This window comes from Typopeltis vanoorti, chromosome 14 (assembly GCF_054136105.1).
Source record: "Typopeltis vanoorti isolate ZY-2024b chromosome 14, IOZ_Tvanoo_1.0, whole genome shotgun sequence".
Classification (NCBI taxonomy): Eukaryota; Metazoa; Arthropoda; class Arachnida; order Uropygi; family Thelyphonidae; genus Typopeltis; species Typopeltis vanoorti.
In genome coordinates this window covers 16264061-16286722 of record NC_143562.1, presented here as the reverse complement: position 1 = coordinate 16286722, position 22662 = coordinate 16264061, and the positions used below count along the sequence as shown (strand labels likewise).

Here is a 22662-nt window from a genome sequence, read left to right as displayed (position 1 = left end):
TTTAAAGATTAGCATTTACCGTCGTTTGCTTTTTCAGCAGTGCCCGGAGAGGAAATTAGTCTGGTATCACCGCGAAAGTTTATTTACCGTTTAGGTTTAGATTGCACAAGGCATTGATTGATATTGTTCTAAGTCAGATCCTTGTGATACATGGTAATCTAACTACCATAACTGTTGTTTTCTTTTACAGTTTCGAATCTAGTATTTATATAATTTTTAAGCCAATTTAAGGCAGTACCTTGTATTCCTATGACTTCCAGTTTTCTTATTAAAATTTCTTGGGATGTTGTGTCAATCTTCATTGGTCCAACCCTGAATCCATTTTACCCCGAAAATTGAGAATAATAGTAACTTCCCTTTCTAGACTCACTTATGAGATAATCCTTAGCTTGCTATTTTACGATTTTTTTTAAAGTATTTCCTCCTCTTTGGCGCCTGTGTGCGTCGCACACTGTGCCGGCGCGCACCTGTTCCTTCTTCATATGGCCTGGTCTTCAAACAGTTTGCCTCTTCATACGCAGTTATGAATGTCTGCTGAAATCCTCCAAAAGGAATACCGTCCGATAAAACAAAACTGCGACCTTGTGCAGTTTGCCATTGACACCGTGCAGAGAGCCATGAAGGTTTTGTTGTATAATGCACAAAGAAGTTTTTATATAGAAGACTAAGGAAAGCTGGGAAGTTCTCCTCCATTCTCTGAATATCAATAGAAATGATTAACTGATGCGGTTTGGGATAGATGTCTTGAATACTGTCAATCGCTACTGAAAACGCTTTTAAGGAAACATATGTCATGGCACGTGATAACTTAATGTCTTCGAAGTTCTCTGTTAATCGTACTGGTTATTAACTTTCGCTATGAAAATGACTAAAACTTGAGTAGAATTTTTGTTTTTAATCTTTAATAAATTTTAAAAATAAAAAAAATTAACGATCTCTATTACTCGTTTTCACCTGATGTCAAAAAACGATAGCTCTTGCAAATATTAAATACAGCCTTACTTAATATTTGGTTAAAGGTAAGAAGTTTGGGTCCGAACATAGCCTCGCTTCTTTCTAATAAACAGTTTGCTCGGAATAAATTCGTCAGCCTTTCTGTTCCTAGAGTATGTATATATTTGGATTTTTTTCTGTGCTTACACACCCTGTTTAGGACGATCTCACTTTCGAAATTTGACAGGAGATTGATTTAATTACTAATTTAAGCATGAATTAGGAAATGTATTTGCCTTCGATGTTCACTGTCCGTTGGTCACAGAAAGACTCGGTGTTGCATTACGAGAAAATGCTTCCTTTATTAAGAGAATGTTCAATCAACCTAATGAATTCAAAAAGTTTTTATTCTCCAAGCTCGCCTCACCTTTTGGGATTAACTTGAATATAATTTGTAAACAGAGCATTTCAGATTATCGTATGAGACTAACTTGATCTGTTGGTTTCTCTATTATGAATTTAATAGCCAAGTTGCATTGAATGAAATGTTTTCTGACTATTCTATAAATTAACTCGCTCTCGATTTAACTTGTCCAAAATTGATGACAAATTCCGTTATAATGCCTATAATATGGATTTTAAAAAAGGGGAATTTTTGTACCACTCAATGATGTTTTCCCATTTTCCGATTGGTTGCATGAAGACCATATATATGCACACTTAAGCATTAGGGTTTCTAGACTCTGTCTAGTCGCACATAAATTACTGAATAAGTTCCAAATCCTTTGCTGAGCAGAGCCTCAGTTATTTCTTGCTATCTGTATTTTCTTGTTTGGGGATAATATAACATGGAAGGTGGGAATGGTTTAGGTTTCAGTTTTGCATGAGTACTGAGTGGTGTGTTTTATTTTTATAATTTTTTCCCTCGTTCCTTATAGTACCACTGATATAGCTGTTGCTATTCATAAGAAGTATTTAACTCCACATTTCCGGGATAATTTTCTTGTAAATCTCTCGTGACCTGATTTAAATCGATATTTATTTGAATTTATTGCCTGGTGCCTACAAGCCGTGATTTTTTGAAGAGAAGAAATATTCCTGTCAGCCAAAGGCTTCATTTACACTACTCGGATTTCCATGAATTCTAAACGATCGGTGACATGATTTCGCCATTTTGTAAGCTTCCATCCTAACCTACATTTTGTAGAATTTACGATAAAGATATTTTCACGAGAAGTATTTTTATGCCATAAAGGTACTTCAGCGGTTTACTAATACAAACATGATATGAAGTTTATTTAAACAAAATTTGGATATCACGATTTATATACTTCTAGATTACACTTAAACGGACGTTCATCCTACATTCATTTTGTTCCTTTTACTTTTTCTCTCTTGTCAGGCGATTGTGTAATGTTTTCGAGTCGTGTGCGATGACCTAGATATCGACTGACTGTTTATAGCTAAGTGATAAAAATTCTTCTGCTCTCTGTAGATATTTACTTTTATTGCATCAAGTTTACAAAAGTGAAAGAATCGCTTCGTCAGTATTTCATACCAAATGATCTTTTAGCACATTGTAGTCAAAACCCTCATTTATTAAATTTAAATGCCAAAACCAGTTTTGATGTTTTATATGGACGACATTATGGTTGTTACGTCCGTGTGGGTGTGGGCAATTAGCGCTGCACCTCAGTAGAAGTGGGCGGTATTTTTTTGCGAAAATGCTGTCACAGGCTAATTTTTCGGTTATTTAACTAGGCTAGAGGTATTTTTCATGGAGTTAAATTGGGCCATTTTACTAGAAAACTACTGAGGTGAGTCGCCAGTAAGTTCATAGTTTATTCAGCTTTGGAATATGAATGATCGTGTGGGATAGTCCAAGGTAGGTTGCTTTATTTTTTTTTTTTTTTTTAACCGCTGCTGATGAATTTTTATGTTTATGGCTTGTTTGGGAAGTAGGTATGTGTACAGTGGCCACTATAATTGTCTTTCATGTTCTCTTGAATGAGCTGATTGGTAATTATCGTGTAGTAACGCGATTTTGTTTTGGGAACTATTTAAAAAAAAAAAAAAGTCTTGTTAGATTCTTACAAGTCAGTTGAGGTGACTTTGCTGCTTTGTTTTTATTTATTTTATATATTTTCGTATTTTTATTTATTCTTGATCCAGAAACCCAGCACTAGAGACCAAAGACTTGTTTTCATGTTGGGTTGTCGAATTAAAAAAAAAAAAAAAAAAAAAAAAGAGAGAGAAATTTTAAAAAATGTTTATCCCACCCAAGGTACTGGTGCACTATAGGTTTACAACCTTTTATGGGCGGGAGATTAAAATAAAATCATAATACACTTGAAGTAAAAATAGTTATCGTGCAGTACTCCTGTCCTTTCGTCAATCAACGATTGTGGTTCCCACACATTTTCATCTTTTTTCTCAATTTATTAAGACTTGTTCTGGTCCGTTTTTAATGCAAGCTTACTATCAGCTGTTTCGATATCGTACAGCTGATCCGTGCTTGTTATTGGCGTCTGTCCAATTGTGTGAATCATCCCACTAACCACTATTGACACGAAAGAAAAATCCTTCCTTGTTCTGGTACCTAATTGAGTTCTGAACCTGCTTATTATTTTTACTGTGGTGGGGAAAAAGCGGAAACACAATGCATGTATTTATCTGAATCTTAAGATTTTGCAAATGACCTTCGGTTTTGTGCCATAGATTAACGTTATGTTTCATTAATTATAATGTATAGAAATGAGAACTACACTTACATTAAGCTATACGAATATAAACGTTTAAAAATTAAATTTCCCATTAATCGTGTAGATGTTTTATTAGCTGAGACGCACTGCAGGCCAAAGCTTCCTGCTTACACCCCGAGTCGAAGCTCGCACATGGTAGTCGAATGACCCAGGTTAAGTAATGGCTTTTTTTTTTTTTTCTTCGCGAAACGTAGTAGCTTAGCTTCTATGTGAACTTAAAACATGGCCCCGTGATCGTTGTTACGGTCTGGTAGCTCTGCAGATCATCAAAACATGTTTTGCTAGGTTGGCATTAAGTTAAAGACCTTCGTCCATCTTATAATAATGTTATCATTAGGCCAAACCGAGATTGTTTAGTTTTTTGACGAACTGTTTAAAACCGGCGTTTTTTTTTACGGGTTTCGCAAACACATAATCACCCATGTCTTTTATTCGTTAGAAGATAAATTATGATTAGTCCTTTTTCTGGACAGATTTTACAAATATTTCTTATTTTGATCCTTACAAAGGTTTTTGGGTCATTTCTGTTTGTTTGTTTTTTTGCAATTATTGCAACATGTAATTTACAAATGTGTATAAATTATATATTGTAATAATTCCGCATGGACTGAATGGAATTTAATAAAAATTTTAAATTTACACGTAAAATGGCATGATTAAATTCTATGAAAAATTCCTTCAGATATGTTCATAACAGAAAAATTAGCCTGTGCAAGTATTTGTCGAAATCTATTCGTGTTTGTCGGAGAAAAAAAGGTTCAAACTGAGTTAATTCCGTGCTGGCTGGATTGAATTTAAAAAAGAAAAATGGTATTTACGATCTAATGGTTACTTTTATTTAGAATGTAATCCAGTAGTCGGTTCAAATTGTTATGTTGGTAAAGTGGTGTTTGGTGTTCGTATAGTCTGACAGACCCCAGGAAAGATTGGTCGCATTTAATTCTCCCGTTGTTCCAAATAATAGTAAAAATAATTGTAAAAGTATGTCCACTTCCAACAATCTATGACCCAACAAATCACGAAAAATGAATTAAAATTACCCTGTTCAGAAGTGAATTAAGGAACGAATTTAAAGTTTCTTTACTGTATTATTCAGTTACTCTTCTGACTGGTGTTATTATTGCATCGTTATTTGGCCATGAATTATTATCAGGATCTCTTATACGAAATTTAATGACATTTGTCAAGTGTTGAAGTGAAGTAACATCTTAACTTCAAGGACGATATAATTTTTTTTTTCTCGAATTCTTTGACCCCCCCCCCCCACCATCTATAAGTACAGTATATTGCTTTATTTTTAGCTGTCTTTGAATTCACTTCTTTATATGGTAGAAGTAAACACAAAATGTTGATGAAAAAAAAAAAAGGGAGCATCTAAGAAATGGCCTGAAAACTGCCCATCGTGGGCTGTATGAAGTCAAAAATAACTACGATAATAATACTAGTTAATATTATGGGCCTACATTAACACTGCAGGTTTTTTCCTTCTGTTGGCGAGTTACAGTACATGCACTTTCCTGGATGCGATCCAACTTTCATTAGGATTAGATATTCGAATACTATAGAGGTTGACAGCCTTCATGTAATTTTGATTTATGCGTAGTGGTAAAGTAAAATATATCTGACTTTCACACTCCACTTATGCCATTAACAGGAAAGGGCCTGAGGAAATCGTCCTTCGGCAAAATATTCCGTACACACAAGTGAATGCTTTTAAAATTTATGAAGCGTGAATTGTTAGGGACTAGTATCGTCGCTGCGTGTGTTATTTGTTCTTAGTTTAAAACAGGAAACGGCACCACAATATTTCTGTGCCCCAATCGTTTGGTTGCTATTTAAGATCGTTTTTATTATGTTTTATTTAAAAGACCTCAGGAAGCACCTAAATTAATTTCCTTTATTATTATTTTTAGTTTTCCTAATTTACTATTCCAGATATTGTCGCTCAAGAACTTGATTGGATGGAATATTTCGAGTGGAAGTTATATTAGTGTCAACATCGACAGTGCTATTTATTTTGTGTATTTAATAGAGGGGGGGGGGATTATATAATATCTAGGTGAGGTGGGAGAAATCCAGTATCCCTATTGTAACTAAATAATGGTTTTATTATTTTTGTTTTCAATTCATTTCAGACCTCAAGTAACCAGGAAATAGAATATATTGAAAGGATATAGCATCTTTCAAATAATGTAAAGAAATTATGAAATAGTTGCTGCTATTCTGATAGCTCACACACCACTAGGCGCTAGTGTGCCTTCTTAGAAGGATCTGGAAACCTGAAGCCCATTGATTCTACTAGCCGATTATTTCTCAAATCGGTTTCTTAAGTTTGATCTCTACACAAATCCTTTTCATAACTGTTGCTTTTGTGGACAAACGGGCACTGTTAAACATATCTGAATAAGCGGGCGAAGTGGCAGAGATCATATTCTTTGGTGTGAATTCATGTCTATCGCATCTTTATTCTATTTATTCTATATTTCTTTGCTCTCTTGGAATGGCTCGTGTCTTCGTAAATGAGGCCAGTTCAATTCTGCAGCTAGAAAACGTAATTTCAAGGAAGATAGCAATTACACTATTGAAGTGGACAATCTCTATAATTCAAAATGTTATCCAGCCTCGTCATGGTGGGTTAGGTTGTATTCTGGCTGTTTCGGTCACCTGATTTCTCATGAACTAAATGATTTCCTGGGGGGAAGGGGACCCTCATTGCTGTAGGCGATTCCACACCACACGAATCTACCGGGCATACATACATTTTTTTTTTTTTCCCTCTGTGTGACAGAATTGTTGTGCGGGGGAGACAAAACCACCACCTTCCTTCTGAGGTAGTAGTTATTTACTAACTCACCTTCAAGTTGGAAAAGACTTTTAAAATGTTCATGATGGATGATTCCAGGTGGTCTGAAGAGAAGCATGTAATGTAAAATATTGCTTTGAGCTAGGCGTGATAAAATGCTTAGAGATTATCTGCAGATGCACTCTTTCACTAGTAGGGCTTTTCTAATCTATTTATGATGTCAAATGTTCTATAAACGTTCCTGCATTTTATACTCATCTGCGCTCAGATGGTGTGTAAGCAACCAGAATTGATAAACGCTTTACGGCCATTGAAGTTGATACAGAACGAAAGGAACGGGAGTATTTCCAGCATGGTTGGCCGAGTGATTAATGCACCCGTTCTCTAACGAACAGTTTGTGGGTTCGAATCCCGCTGTCGGCATAGATGTTTGATTATCAGTGGGCAATTTGCTAACGTTTATGCTTTTAACGTTCTTGCAATATTCACTTCACAAAAGATTTTCGAGCATTGGGTTATTTATAAACATTCTCGATGTGACATGGCAGGATATTATTATATAATTTAGCTGTCGTTTTTCTACACATGACCAATTAAATTTTCATTCTGTAAGTACATTTTAAGGAAGTTCTCGAAAGTCTTTGTAGGGGGTGGAAATCACTATTAGCATTTTAAAGTATTCAAATTAAAAAATAATAATAATAATAATAACTTATTTTGGACTTTCGTGTTGCTTCCACTGTGGCATTTTCTCCTGAAGTTTGATTAGTTGAAACAGGTGACTTATTTCATGCTCTAAAGTAATAAATGGAGAAAGGAAGAAATATAAAGAGTGCGTGTAAGTATAGCCTTTAAAACCTTATTTCCTAGAGGAACGCTACACTGCATATACAGGCCATTGCTTTCTTGGGGTGAAAGTTCTTTTCTGCTTCATGATAGAAGTGGATTCATTTTGACCTCCTTCTGCTGTTGCATTTCCTCGTCAGTAGCAATGTGGATGGAATTTATGTAGATATTAATAGGGTGATATAGGAAGCGAATCAAGAAATCTGAAAACGATTTTTTCTTTTTTCTTTTTTCCTTTTTTTTTTTTTTTGAGCATATGCTGTACAATAATCAGATAATGTTTGCTATCCGGATATTAAAACTCGCTGAAGATGTCCATCAAAATACGTGAAGCGAAAGCGGAGAAAAGGGGGTAACCTTCCCCCCACCATTACTACATTTCATAACATACCAGTTTATCACAGTAATGCTTGTCTTATTTAGTTAATTATGTTTAAATCATTATCGTTAATTGAAAGATAAGAAAAATGGACTCTTTTTTTTTTTTTTTTTTTTTTTTTTTTTTTTTTTTTTTCTTCAAGGCAGGATCTCTTAATTCGCGTTTTTAACTTCGCGTAACTCCGACGAGCCTTTCGTCAACAAAATTTCCATTCGTTCTCAGGCGAAATGACAAACAGATGATGATTTTTGTAGAAAGAAATAATCATTATTCTCACTTGGCGCGAAGGAAATGAATAAACACAGCCATCTTATATAAAAGCAACGATTTCTAAAGGCGCAGTAATTCAAAGGTTGCGAACTTAATTAAGTGCATCTGCCAGGTCATCGACGCACGGTGCTGTGCGCATGGAAATGCGTCTCGGAAGGGAAAGTTCGCTGACATAGAAAAGTAGAGAATAGCGCCCGCTATTTTTACTAATCGAAAGCAGACACGACTGCTCAGCAAAATATGTGTATTATAGTATAGTATTCTTGGTTATTAAAGCATCTTTGCAGTCGTCTGCATTGTTGGAAGTAACTCTGCTATAGTATAGTATGGATCTGAATTTTGTATAGTTTTAATAATCGCACTAGAAGGTTAGAAATCATAATTGTGTGGGTGTTAAGGGTTAGATAATCTGGAATCCCTATTCTCTTAGGCACTGCGGAACTGCAGTACCCCCAATTTTTCTCAATATATAAATATATTTATTAATTTATTTCTATTTGCTTGTAATATTTAATTTTATTAACAATCCTATACAATTCTCTTGTTTAGTATTAAAAAAAATAATAAAAATCCATCTTGTAGCACTTAGGAGGGCGAAGGACGCTAGCGGCACTGTTTTCTCCACAGTGTCATATGCACGTCATAGTGAGATGCGAGCTATTAGCGTAATGCGGCACTGTCTGTCGCGCAGTTCCACTGTTTATATATATATAAACAGCACTAGTGTTCGTAGTGCTTATCGTGTTTACTCCGTCTCTTTACATATTTGGACATTACAATTAAAGACACATTTGTTATAGTTTTTATTTTAGAACATTATTGGATTTATGATGATGGATTTTATTTTTAAGTAATTTTGAATTATACTAAACTGTATAATTTTATCGATAATAACAATATTTTTTTAATTTTTACCATAATTTCGATATTTTATTCAAACGCGTATGCACTGTACTTACAGTATGTATATTTCGAAAGTTGCAGTACCCCCATGAATTCAAGCCTGCTCTTAAGCCAATTCAATCACTATGGTTCAGATTAAGATTCAAGTCCACAATCTGGCCGCTGATTGGGCCATTATAAAATATTACGGCTAGATAAAATTTGAGACACTTAATAAAGTGAAAAATGTTAATTTTCCATTTGAAGCTGAGTATAGAGAAATTTATTTGGCAGATAAGTAGCCTTGGGGGTGGGAGACACGTTAAAAAGACAATGGGAGAGGGAAAGATGAGAAGGCAACTTTAATTTTATAATGGCCACTCCTACTAGTATATTGTCATATGGAGACGTAAGAACAGTTTTTACCTTTAGGTTGTATAAAAATAATATATTAGGAGAGAGAGATTTATAGTTAAAATGAAAACATCAAGAAATATAGAGAGAGAGAAATTGAAAGAGCATTTATATAGGATGGAAGGATACAGGGGAGGCTCATGGCTTGAAAGCGTGGGGATGCTGCAACTTTCGAAATATACATACTCAGTGCTGCGCCGTGGGTAGGAGGCGCCCTTATGCAAAACTTTTTTCAGCACCCCCATAAAATAAGTTTCCATGAAAAATGTTTGCGAAAAATTTTACTTTGTTAAAAGTACAAAACAGTTTATACGCATACATAAAAATAAATGTTATTTAACAGTAGTAGAACATTGTAATCACTGAAATTCATTAATAAGGAATTTTTAATAATAAAAATTTTCAAAAATGTTTATTCCTTGATATATAAATACAACAGAATGTGTGTGCATATATATATATATATATATATATAAACAAAAATTACTTTTTATTTTAATATAAAAAGAAATATTACATAACAAAGATAATTTGGAGATATGCTTTTAACTATGTAACAATTAAGATAAATGTAGATTTATTTTACATATTTATCCGTCTTGCTTTAGCCGCCACAAATTTTTTAATAATATCTTTAATGTCTAATGAATCCATAATATTATTTTCAATTGATATAATTGATAAATCCGTTAGACGCTCTCCAGACATTGTTGACCGCAAATAATTTTTTTTATTAATTTCAGTTTTGAAAAACTTCTTTCCCCTGATGCTACGGATATTGGTAATGTTAAATAAATACGCATCACAATTGCAGTATTGGAAAACGTGTCGGTTAATTTATTTTCGTATATATAATTTAAAACATCCTGAGGAGCCGACTCTTTTGTAATAAAACATCGCAAAGTTTTTAATTCCTCAAATAAAGTCATACCATCAATATCGCGATTGTCGGAATCTTGTCGCTCAGTTTTAAGTGCAAATCTTTACAATATTTCATTAAATCTTCATCGCTACAAACTTTTAATTTGCTAATGTCTCTTATAACTTTAAAGTTCTCGCGCTGTTGTTTGAAGAGTGAATCTTTCCGTGACTGAAGTTATTGTCGTGTCAAAAATCACGAAGAACAAATTTATTTTTTAGGATCATGTGATGCTTCGTAACCAAACATTTTTGTTTTTGTTATTTTGCGAATGTCTGGAAAAATGGGATCAATGTTAAGATCGTTTGCTACTTCTTTTGAAGTTCTAATAATATTTTCAAAATATTGGTCTGTTCGGCCAGTATTTAATTCTTGTATAACATATCAAGATTTTCTGTAATTTTTCCTATATCAAATGTCGGATTCTGCATTATTTTGCTTGCAACATTTACGAGACTTAAGATTTCGTACCAAACATGAACAGAGCAAATAATTTAAACGAATAAATCTTTGAAATTAAGTTGTCTGCCTGAACATCTTTAGTTTCTTCTTCCGTAATATCAAAAAGCCTGGTAAATTTCCTTGATATTATTTTTAAGTGTCTTTATTGCTTCTACTCTACTTTCCCACCTAGTAACAGAAAGTGGTTTCAAATTTAAAACACGAATATGTTTTTTTTAATATAACCCAACGCTTCACAGATATTGAAAAATAATTATACAATTCCTGTATTAGCCCAAAAAAATTTAGTTTCACAGGATATCTTAGCTGCATCATTAACTACCAAATTTAATGAATGAGCAGCATACGGAATAAAAAAAAGCCCTTGAATTTATTTCAAGGATTTTTTTTCTGCAGTCCATGTTTACCTCGCATATTTGAACAATTAACATAAGCTTTGCCGCATAAATCAGAAATGTTAATATTCAATAATTTTAAATAATTTTTTGTAAATTGAAATAGTCCTTGCCCAGTGGTATCTTCTACAAATTGAAAACCCAAAAACTTTTCATGAATTTCTGCTACATTTGTATCTTTATTTTGATTAACAAATTTAATAACAATAGATAATTGTTCTGTGTGGCTATATCCGGAGTGGTGTCAAGAATTAATGGATAATATTTCGCCTCTTTAACCATTTCTAAAATTTTTTGTTTTATAGCTTCAGAAATTATACGAATGATTTCATTTTGTATTTTATCACCTAAATAATGAGCAATGTTCCTTTTTTGTGATGTTTGGATGCGATGCAAGTGTTCTGCCATTATCGAATCAAATTTAGCGACAGTTTCTACTAACTTTAAAAAATTGCCGTTATCATTTTCAAAAAGATTTTGTGAAGAATCTCTAAAAGCTATACACTGTCTTGATAAATATTGTATTATGTAGATTAACCGTTCTATAACAGATTGCCAATATTTTTTCTCAGTTTCTTATAACCTTTGTTGTGTGCAATCAATAATGCATTTCTTAATCAATTTTAAGTTCGCTGTATTTTGAAGTTTTTAATGAGCGCGGAACTTGTCTCGTGTATTTTTACTATATGACTCAAATGTTGCCAATCGTTACAACCGTATTTCGTTAGTAAGTTGGGAATTTTGACTACCAAATATTTTGCAATAATAACAGAAAACCGAATTTCGCGATTCTGAATAAACTAAATAACTTCGTAAAAGTTTTTCTCCATTTGCTAAAGTTCGATAATAGTATGAATCGGAAAACTTGCGGCCAGATTCATCTTTGGGAAATTCTTTATTAACTACTTGACGCGGGCAATGCTCAACTAAACAATCCCTAACTTTGGTAGTTATATGATTCGGCCAAGTACCTGGATCATTAAAATTTAAAGTAAAATTTGAAGTTTCGTTGAATCGGAATCCAATATTTCTTTTGCTGCAACTTCTGTAGACAGTCCAGTCAGGCCAGTTTCATTTTTGCATTGTGTCCTTGTGTCCTCTCTTTTTCTGTAGTAGAGCTACACGGAGTACTTACTTCGTCAGAACTTTCTGTTCTTCGTTTTTTATATGGCCCTAAAGTTAAAAATTTATTCAGCGATCCAGCCAATTTATGTTCCAGTTGTACTCGTTGCAATTGTCTTTTCCTGTTTTGTGCACTAGATAACTTCTTTGGCTTTTTTCCCGACATCTAGGGGTTAACATACCTGGTTAGACTTTAAAATAAGAAGAGCGTTAAAAGTTGTCCACCAAAATAAATAATAATCGCTGAAATTTTCCCTTAAACTTATTTTTTAACCCTTATTTTTAAGGTGAATGGCCCAAAACGGACTTTTTTTTTTTTACTACAAAATTTGATTTTTCAGATGTTTTGAATAATAAATGCTTACATTTTTTTTTTTTTTTTTTTTTTTTTTTTTTTTTTTTCAAATTAACATGCAGAGATATTAGGCACTGATTGATTTCTCAGTGATATTTATTTAATATTTTTTACATTCTGGTAATTGTTTAATAATTCAGAAATTTCTAGAATATTAAAATTATTTATTAAAGAAATTAGTAAAAGGACCCCAACCCCAATGTCTTCCAACATTATAAATAAATCTCTTATTGAAAATTATTTATTTTCTAGACGTCTACCCAACATAAGATAAAAATCTTTTGTTTTCAAAATAAGATAATTAACTAAAATGAAACTGATTTTCAAACTTAGCAAAAACATAATAGATGTACTTACTTTACGTGAATAATAATCCAAATTCACAAAAACAAGTTAAAAATTGTCCAAAGTCACTTAAACACAATACACTCAATATGTTTCACATTCAAAATTGAAATGACGCTGAAAAAAATGTAAGTAGTGCATATTTGGATAGACGCTATTTCGTCTATCTAAATTCGAAGTTGAATTTAAGAAAACGAACATCGTACTATACACCTATGTTTCAGACTAAATATTTGGATAGATTAGTGTTTCTGAAACTTCAGATATCTATATACCCCCTTCTTTAATTTTCATTATTACCAAGTACCTTTTCAAAATACCCTTATCAAAATAATAATAATAAATTAAAATATATTTCATTGTAAATGTTTGTTTTATTTAAATTTAGATCTACATTTAAACAAAAAAAATGATTATTTTTAATAGAACAAAATTTATAAAGCACTATACATTTTTACTTAATATAAATAATTTATCATCAATGAGACAAGTGAAATTGCCTATTTCTATATCTGCAATATTGCTCTCTTTTGTGCGTTTTATAAATCCAGTCTTTAACCAATGATCCATACTTAAGAAATTTAACGCTAAAAAAATTACCGTATTTACTCGATTATAACTCGCAGTTTTTTTTCCCCAAAATTAAAGCAAAAAAATCGTGGTGCGAGATATATGCGGGGATTTTTGGAAACTAAAGTTTTCAGGAAAAAAAAAACTGAAAATGGGTATGACTTACCAAGAAGCTTCTATTCTCCATCACTTCTTCTGTCCTCGAGAGCGGTTTCCTTGTGTGCAATCAAAATTATCTACCCAAATAGAGCCATTTTCTTTCCCATTATATCAAGCAAAAATTACCAGTAATTTAAGACTTGAGATACCTAATGAACAATCCTTGACAAATTACTAATGAGAACTGAAAGATGTGCGCGATTGTAGGCCAGTAGAGAAAAAGCACTATTAAAAAGTGCATATGATTGGTACGATATTAACAAAAGATCGCGCGACCCAAACAAAACAAGCTGACTATTGAATTGAAATGCTAATTCTCTTAAACCGATTTCCATAATATCTGAAATGCATTCACTATATATTTCTTAGTTTTAACACGTTCATGATGGGGTAGTGTCAAGCAAAACCATATGTTGCACCTACATGTGGTTTGTTCCAGTCTATACAGCAGTTTCTGTTGGATGGGAGATGTGATTATTAGTTAGTGTTTATATATTCCCAGTTGTCTCTAATTGCACTATTTGTTGAGAAATATATTACACAGTCTGCAAATGTCTGTGAACCTTATTCAGTGACATGATAAAACTAATTGCTTTTCGTGTTTTTGCAGTATAGTTGCTGTTGTGGAGGGGATATTGTTTACTGCAGGCAGTAAAATGTAAAAGTCGGGGGCGATAGTGATTCGCAATTTGAATAGGAGAATTCATGCATAATATAATTTAATAAAAGTTTATGAAATTCACATCGTATGATACTTTATGGATTGTTTCCTTAAGTATCTAATAAATGGGTTCTAAAATGTTTAGTTTTAGTGTGTATGACTGTAATTTTTTATTAATAAAATATAATAAGCACATATTTAACTGTCAATGGGAAGTGGCGCCTTTTTTATTTGCTAAACTAAACGCTGTATTTTTGTAAAATATCATGTTGCCGTAATACGGCTGGACGAGCGCCCTTATTAAGCAGCGCCGTTAGGCAGGCTGCCTCTATGCTACATCCTGTCGACGGTATGAATTCACGGTCTGTCTTAAACTAACAATTTCCACTAAAAATATAATAAACAATCGAGAATATTTATACAATTTTATAGTTGATGCTTACTCTGTGAAATAAAATCTGTGGTAATATTGATAACGTTTCACTTCAAACAAATTATAAAAAACTGGTGATGTCTAAAAATGTTTAGATTATTTAGAATTCATAATTATTTGACTGATTTAAAATTTCATTTTTATTGCATTAACTATAATTTGTAATTGTGATATTTATATAGTATGATATAATTCAAGAATAAGAAACGTTATATTTATATATACATGTATATATTTTTTAATTATTTCCCCGTCGTGAAATGGCGCCCTTGTGCGGCGCACAATCTGCACAACCGCACGGCTCGGCCTGCATACACTAAGTACAGTGTATACATGTTTGGATAAAATATCAAAATGATGGTAAAATTTATTAAAAAATTAAACATGAAAAAATATTGTTTATTATCGATAAAATTATACAGTTTAGTATAATTCAAAATTACTATAACAAATGTTATGTCTTTAATTGAAATGTCCAAATATTTAAAGAGACGCGGAGTAAACACGATAAGCACCTACTGGCGCAAACTACATATAAACAACAGTGGAACTGCGCGACGGACAGTGCCGCATGACGCTAATAGCTCGCATCTCACTATGACGTATATGCTTGCGCGTGTACTAAATGCTACAAGGTGGATTTTTATTATTTTTTATACAAAATAAGAGAATTGTATAGGATTGTTGATGATAAAATGAAATATTACAAGCAAATATAAATAAATATATTTATATATCGAGAAAAATTGGGGGTGCTGCAGTTCCGCAGTGCCTATGCACGAGCCGCTCCTGGAAAGATATCAGCTACCTTGAAACGGATAAATATACACCGAATGGTTTCGAGAGAGGAATTCCAAGATGGAACCAGAACAGTCAGTGTAATCCTTGATGAGGGATTTCTCCTCTTGATGACTTAATATGCGGTTGTACGAGGAGGAGAATTGATTTATACCAGCTTGAGACTGGTTACCGAAGCTTTTGCTTTAATTAAAGGCCTAGAAAAATCTAGTTGCCCACTAAATTTTATGGTAGCAAGCTGAATGATACTCTGTTCATTTAGCCTTCACGAATCATTTACTTTGATAAGTAGAACATATTTTCATATCTTTATCGCATGCCTCTGTTCGTTGAGGTGCAGATTAGTAATGGTTCAGCAGTATCTGGAACGCTTTCACCGACGTAAACATTTCCATTATTACACGATGTAATTTGTTGTTCTCGGCTATTGTTTTTGCTGCACAGTCATATTTACAGCACGACGCTTTTTGTTGATTATTTTTTCTTTTCCAAGATCATTCAGACATAAACATGGACTGTACTGGAAATCTGTGAACTTTGTAACTAAATCTTTGGTGGTCATAGCCCAGTTTTTTTCGTTTTTCTTTATAAATTAAGGAGGGAAAAAAAGATTATTTTAACACCTTCAAACCTTCGCCAATCGAGTAAGTTTCCAGACAGTTGGTTTTGGTTTAAAATTTCAAAGCTGCGGTTCATTCAATTGGTTAATTATTATAATGTAACTCTTACATTTGAGAGAGGTTGTTTTACATTGAAAAAAACTTCCACTGTAGTGTCATGCTTCCTACAATCGATTTGAACCCGGTAAGGAAATAATTGCATTCTTGAGGCGTCTCATTAAACCTGCTGAGTGTGAACACTTTTAAAACGTGTTAGGTCTGGTTTTATTCCTTCATTCTTCCGCTGCAGATAGCATTTAGTGGTGTATGATCGAAGTTGTATTTCTCTTGTCGCGTACACAATCGACGAGTCTTACGAGTTTGTCGAAGTGTGTTCTTACAGCACACATTAATTGATTTTTCAATTCGTTTGAATTGAAGACATTTCAGTGGTACTGATTTTTGAAATGAACAGGTCAAAGGAAATGCGAAAATGATGTTGAAGAGTGTTACTAAGACGGCTTTGGAAAAACGTGAATGGAAAAAAAAAATTTTTCATTTTTTCCCAAAATTTTTGTCGTTTGATCCGTCTTTGTCAGCCCTGTTGCAATCTTCACTCTTTCCTTGCGCAAGATAATTTTACATCTTAAGGAAAAAAATTCATTTGAAAGGTAGAGCGATTATATTGAGAAATAATGTATGAAAATGCTCCATTGTCATCCACTGCTACCTTGCAATATCATCCTTCGCAACACACTTGAACCTAGTCTCTTTTTAGCATATATATCACCAGTCATTATCAATCCGCTACTGGGTAAAAGCCTTTCCAAGATTACTCCAAAACTGTCTGCCACTGGCTTTCCTCCCCATGTCACGCTTACAAATTTGGTGATATCATCAAACCACCGTGATTTAGGTGGGCGTTTTTCTTCTCGTGGAATCCAATCCAGTACTTCTTTTGCCTATCGTTGATCTTGTCTTCGAACAATATGCCCAGTCCATTGCCACTTCAGGTGTTTCACTCTTCAACCTCAACCCTATTGAACATCTTTGGGATGAGCTGGAGCAAAGGTTGCGTGCCAGATCTACTCAATCAACTAACACTCGTCAAGCTGGTCGTCATACTACAGGAGGAATGGAAACGAATTCCAACAGCAGTTTACCAGAGCTCCTTTTGCTGCTATTAAGCTGTAATAGCAGCAAAAGGAGGATCTGACGTCGTATTGACAGGAAATACAAATAGTTGCTGTTCGGACACGTTTGACAACATAGTGTATTAATATAAGACATTTATGCTTTAGTGAAAGTTTTGTTCAAATTTTAAAGATAGTTGGTAACAGATTAATTCCTCTGTAGTTATTGGAATCTGGTTTAATCCCCTTTAACCAAAAAAAAAAAAAAAAGAGAACTAATTTTTTCCTTAATTCATCTGGTACTTTTAAAAAAAAAAAAAAAAAAAAAAACACAAAACTTTTTAGTAGTTAACTGAAATTTTCTTTTAACAGCTCATTGTGAATTTTGTTTATTCTAACTGTATTTTTTCCTTAATGTATCTTATGTTTTTATAGTGACAATATTTCTAAATTGTATTTTTCGTTTTCTCATAGTTTAGTAAGATGTTCTTTCCAGTAGCTTTAATTAATTAAAGATGTTTATATATATTCAGTTCTTTGGGTTTTAATTGATTCCTTTAGCTTGGAGGCGAATTTCAATCGCTTCGCCACTGTTCCGTTTATTTGACATCCAGGTGTGGTTGGAAAAAATGTTCCGCGTCCATGCTGTAGAGCAGAATTTTCGTTTATGTAAAAAATAAACATAAAAACCTTAGCCTATCCCCAGTTCTAAAAGTTTTTCTGTGCTAATGGTTTAACTTTCTCAGAGTATCCTAAATCTTCATATGCTGCCGGTTTAATATTTTGAAAGATTTTCTTGGATTCAGTGCTGTGTTATGATCAACGCTCCTTTCTTATAATGTTTTTTTTTTTTTTTTAAGCCTTATAGCACGCGCTCTTTTCCCTGAATTGCAAGGTTCCGATAGGTGATGCATGGTCATTTCCTAAATCAGCTAACACTAGTGACTGATATCAATTATTTCTTTAGGCTTAATGTTTCTGCTGTCTTACAGTCCGTTGTGGGTGTGTCCTAAAATATTTATTTTATGATTCTTTGTTGATTGAAGTCACTATTTCCTGGTATTTTTTTGCACCAAACTGACTCCTTTTGATGTTGCACTACATGAAATCTTGGACATATTCCTCTTTTATCTATATTTTCTTGTGATTATTTGTAAGCTGAATTTTTTTTTCCCCCTCGACAGAACTGTGAACACTTGGCAAGTTTATTACCTACTCTGTATATCTGTGATTCTAATATATATAGTTAAATTCGTTTGTAATGTGTAGAATTACTTCTACTCGTGCTCTTACTTACCCCAATCTACGGCATTGTGTGGCATGTTTTATACACTTTTTTTTTTTTTTGATTTAATGATATAGCATTCCAACATTGCTATTATAAATCAATGTTTCCAAGTTTTTGATATCCTCCGATCCGTCTTTGTCAGCCCTGTTGCAATCTTCACTCTTTCCTTGCGCAAGATAATTTTACATCTTAAGGCAGCCTGCTAACCTAGTGTCGTGCGATAGCATGTCATAGTGATGCAAACACTACCGACATGCTTAGCTGCAACCACCCCTTCACCTTCTTACCACGTTGAAGTGCAGGAAGAATTAATGAGTTCAAAAATAAGTATGGAAACGATCCGAAACAATTGTAAAAAAAAACAATTCGTTTCACAATAGCATTATGTGATGACATCAAAGCAGTTGAACCTAGATCCATTTGAAGTGTGCGTTTTGTCCTTTGTCATATATTTTTGCCTCGTTTGCCACTAAAAAAAAATGATCCGATTTCAGCCAAAATTGAAATAAGAACAAATTGTAATGATCCTAAATTTCAAATTGAATAAATCCATCCATAGAGAACGGAGTTATTACATGCGTAATAACCTCGACGGCCCAATGGGGAGAATGACAATACATTGTACCCTTTGATTGGAAAAGACCTCGAGTTCGATTCTCGTCGTGAGGAGATTGAGCTCTTTCAATTGAAAGTGGGTTAGCCCATCGCATACGGTGGTGGTAGGATTATTTTCTCCTGGAAACACAGATTTTTCATCCCGCATACTGCAAAATCAGTCAGAACACACGCAGTTTACAGACAAAAAAAAAATACCATTTGTAGTGAGCACCGGATGGCGTTGTATGTAGTTGGATTAAGTAAGCAGTGGAGACGGTAAGTTGTATGCAGTAGTGTAGAATACCTCCCTCGATGAGTCCTTCCAGGTGTGACCTAATAGTAATAATTAGGTACTTATTTTGCGAAAACTACCTAAAAAAGGAATTCGTGACACCTCCAAGGAGTCTGAAGACTCATCGCGGCGCGGGAGGATACCTACTATACAACTGTCTCCACCACTACACCGAACCTCTACTACTAATCATCTCCATCAACGCCATCTACTGCCCACCACCACAACTAGTATTTTTTTGTCTCTAAATTGCGTATGTTCTGAAGGGCCGATTTGTCTGTATGCGGGATGAAAAACGGGAGTTTTCGGAAGGATAAAACCCTGCTACCGCCATATGAGATCGGCTAACTCACCTTCGATTGAGAAACTCCACATAAAGATCCATCCCGTCACGACGAGAATCGAACTTAGGCCTGTTCCAATCGAAGGGCGCAATGTACCTTCGTTCTTCCAATTGCACTACGGGAGCGTATCAATGAATCTTTATTTGAAAGGAAACTTTCCATCTTATTTTGTATCTCCTTCCCAGCTTTAATACTCTTCTAGGAAGGTTGGTCTCATCCTCAAATGATGTTATACTTTGAAGGATGGGTTGAGAAAGCATATTGAGGGTGATGGAATGATTGTACGGCCAAAAGGCCATGCAATTTCTTAGAAAATGGCGAATTTATCTGGATATGTATTTTAAAAATCGTCAAGTTTTGAGAAACTGCTGAATGCAAATAAAATCCGGTCACATTAACTTGAATTTACAATAATTATTAAGGTTACAAAGTGAAACATTTCCGGAAGTAATAAAAACAAATCAGAACTTTATTTACAGTACGCCATTTTTCATTTATCTCCATAATAGGCTCAGTTTAATGACAAAAGTAGAAGAAAACTGTCTATACCGCATATGTTATCAAAAAAGACTACTTTTAGACATTTTATGGTATGAAGATTCCTTGATTGTTTGGCATGTATTATGATCCACTGAAGTATTAAAAGATTGAAAAGTGAAGTTCTAGTGTATCAGCCTACCGAGAATTTTCCATCCTACTCAGATTTAGAAGTTATTTGAACTGTGTTTCAAAATAAAGAAATACGATCCTTTTCTCCAAATAAGCTGTAGTTATGATTTCTGAATTTTTATTTACGAAAGGTAATCTCGGATTGAAGAGTGACCTCGATTCGTAACTAAATGCGGATTTTGTTTCTTTTGAATAGACGATGAACCCGATTCTATTTCTCATCTTACCGTATCAAATAAGCACTTGTTGGAAAACTCGCATTACTCTATATTGAGTCCAAAGGTTTCCATTGTACGATATTTTCGGATACGCTATACTTTCGAAAAACTTGGCAGCAATTTAGAATGGTTTCGAAGCGATTCACAGAACGATTGCAAATTTTTTGTTTTTAGAAATAAAGAATATGAGGAAGGTAGAAAGGCAAATATATAAAAATCTGAGTATAGGAAACCTATTATAAAAATTGTTTTTAAAAAATGAATGATAGCATAGCATCAACCATATAAAAATATGAAATTTGTGCACAGGTGCCCTAGATAATTTTATAAAAACACAGTTGGAGCACATCATCATCACCATACCACGTTTATTATCTGTAAACATTGACATACAAGAATCCTAAAAAAAAGTGCATATACGCATGCATACATGTGTGTGGCCAAGATAGATAACCTAAAAGTAGAATCTTACGTGCAATGTAAACAGTTGAAACTTCCAGTGAACGTTTGTAACTTAAAAACTATTATACTTTATAATACAATGCAGTGGCGATTATGAGACCATTAAAACGGCCAAGGATAAAAAGTTTTCAACTCATGCTACTCGCATACTTTATAAGGAGTTAGAATATGTATAGTCACATTACAAGTTCTGAGTGCGTGTCGCACTCAAAGGAGGTAGGGGGGGGGTACTGTTAACTTCGTCATGAACGTCTACACACCTCACAATGCTTTTTTTTTTAATCTAATTTTGAAATTTGATATTGTGACCCAAACTATAAGTAACTGACCACTTCATAAAGTTCTCATTAGACGAGACACGTCTGTAGCATTCAGCCTCCAGCCTTCTATTTGTAAACACTTAAAACACCATGTTATAAGAGAAAGCTATGGGAAATAAGATGCTGGGGTGCTTATCCTAATACGGTCTATCGACTATTCAAAGTCCATATCAAGGAATACATTTAAAAGTTGAATCTGATAAATAGCTGAAGGAATAAAACAAGGTTGTAACTTATCCCTATCTCCGACATATATCTGACATCATTAATGGGAAAATGAAAGGAAACTCCAGAAATCCGTTTCAAATTACAGCAACGTTTTGAAGGCCATGGTGTGAAATTTTCAATTCCTGAAAGAAAAGCAGTAGCTTTTAATAGAAACTTCCCAGTTAGAATCATGTGTTGATACAATGTACTTGAACAAATGTCACAGTTCAACTGTTTAGGATGCAACATAATAAAAATGATATAGATTTTAAAAAAAAAAAAAAATCGAAACACGTAAAACAATAAGAATTTCAAGAGATAAAATCAGAAAAGGGGGGGAAAAATCTAGAAAGTAACGTTTCCCATAGTGTAGTCTGTTCTACCGGCCCTCATAAAATATAAAAAGTTAAATATATGCCTTCGATAAATAAAAAAAAATAAATAAATAAATAAACGACAGGTATGTGTATTGTTTAAGTTAATAACATGCTCGTATACACACGTCTATACCCGTTGTCTTACCTATAACAGTAAAAATATCGAGTATTTTTACTTGTTTTCAGGGCACTACGGAACTGCAACAGCCCCAATTTTTCTCGATATATAAATATATTTATTAATTTATTGATATTTGCTTGTAATATTTAATTTTATCATCAACAATCCTATACAATTCTCTTATTTTGTATAAAAAATAATAAAAATCCATCTTGTAGCACTTAGGAGGGCGAAGGACGCTAGCAGCACTGTTTCCCACAGTGTCATATTGCTACGCGCGCAAGCATATATGCACGTCATAGTGAGATGCGAGCTATTACCGTAATGCGGCACTGTAATTGTAATATCCAAAAATTGTAAATTAAAGGAATGGATTTTATTTTTAAGTAATTTTGAATTTTACTCAACTGTATAATTTTATCGATAATAAACAGTATTTTGTCATGAAACAAAACAAGAAGAATATATTTTATTTTTAAGTAATTTTGAATTATACCAAACTGTATAATTTTATCGATAATAAATAT

At 33.5% G+C, this 22662-nt stretch overlaps 1 protein-coding gene across 4 annotated transcripts in view; it reads left to right on the top strand.

Annotated features, from left to right (window-relative positions):
- LOC150099259 (uncharacterized) overlaps positions 1–22662 on the top strand; it is a 111285-nt gene that overhangs the window by 58350 nt on the left and 30273 nt on the right. The window contains exon 1 of one of the 4 annotated variants that reach the window (XM_090404429.1): positions 2716–2818. The exons of the other annotated variants lie outside the window; for them this stretch is intronic. The gene's annotated coding sequence lies outside the window, so the exon portion shown is untranslated. Of the gene's footprint in view, positions 1–2715; positions 2819–22662 lie in introns of those variants that run through there. 4 annotated transcript variants of the gene reach the window in all.